Genomic DNA, 1,449 nt, shown 5'->3' with positions numbered 1-1,449 from the left:
TAATTATTATTACATATATGATACCACTTAATTTATATTTTAATTGTATCTGTATCATATTATGAATATGATAGACAATTTTCAAAGAAAGAAAATATGTGAACTTATGAATGAAATTCCTAAAATCAAATAAAATAAAAATCTGAGGGTTAATTCTGATCACTCAGAAATTTAGAGTGTAAATTATGCATTTTTTTAAATAGGAAGAATTATTCTTTTGAACTCAACACATCTTTTTGAAAATGTATTGCAAATTAAAATTTAAAAAGAAACATGTACAAGTATCCAAAATTTGATACATATGAAAACAAATTACAGTTATCACTATCTGCCATAGTGGGTCCACCACACAACTATTAGTGGCTTGTAGGTTGCTATTATACTGAAAGCTATACCACCTGTATTTTGAATGGCAGCACTGTAACACATGGTGGACAGATTTCAGTGGCATTTCCAGACAAACACAGAATAGGAAGTAGGAAAAGTAGACCATTTTTAAAACATTTACACTATAAAAACCCTAGGAGCAACAGTGGTACCTTTTTGTATATAGTACCAGAAGAGGCACCCTTAAGATTAAAAGGAACTCAAAATATGACTGATGAAGTCCTGTCTCCTCAAAGTCAAGCTGACCTTAATGATGGGAAAGAAGTGAAGTTTTCAGAACCTTTACTTGCTGATGGAACAAAAAAATCAAAATAATTACATCTATTAATTATCAGAACATAGAATATATGAAGTATAAATCTAGGAAAATAGAAAATCATCAAAAAATGGAATGAATAGAAATCAATATTCAAGGCATTAATAGTTAAAATGAACTGGTATTGGCCATTATGAATTGGATAAACATACTGTTTACTATGCTGGAAACAACAAATTGAAGAGGACTAGCATCACATACATTGTCAAAAAGAGCATTTCAAGATCTGTTTTGAAGTACAATATTGTCTGTGATAAGATAACAACATACACCTACAAGGAAGAATAGTTAATACTACTATTATTCATATTTAAGCACTAACCAATAAAGTCAGTGAGAATTAAACTGAAGAATCCTATAAGCTTCTTCAGTCTGGAATTGATCAAACATGCAATCAAGATGTATTTATAATTACTGGTGATTGAGATACAAAAGTTGGAAACAAAGAAGAAAGATCATTAATTGGAAAATAAGGCCTTGGTGATAAAAACTATGCTAGAGATCATATGTAGAATTTTGAAAGACCAATGATATATTCACTGCAAATACCTTTATCAACAACATAAAATATTACTATTCATGTGACTCTTAGCAGGTGGAATACACAGGAATTTTTAATGGACTGTATCTGTAGGAAGAGATGATGGAGAAAATCAATATCATCAGACAAAATAAGGCAGCAGCAGACTGTGGAACAGACCATCAATTGCTCAAGCTGAAGAAAATGAAAACAAGTCCACAAGAGT

The sequence above is a fragment of the Chrysochloris asiatica genome, unplaced genomic scaffold (assembly GCF_000296735.1).
Source record: "Chrysochloris asiatica unplaced genomic scaffold, ChrAsi1.0 scaffold00073, whole genome shotgun sequence".
NCBI lineage: Eukaryota > Metazoa > Chordata > Mammalia > Afrosoricida > Chrysochloridae > Chrysochloris > Chrysochloris asiatica.
This window is presented reverse-complemented; position numbering follows the sequence as displayed.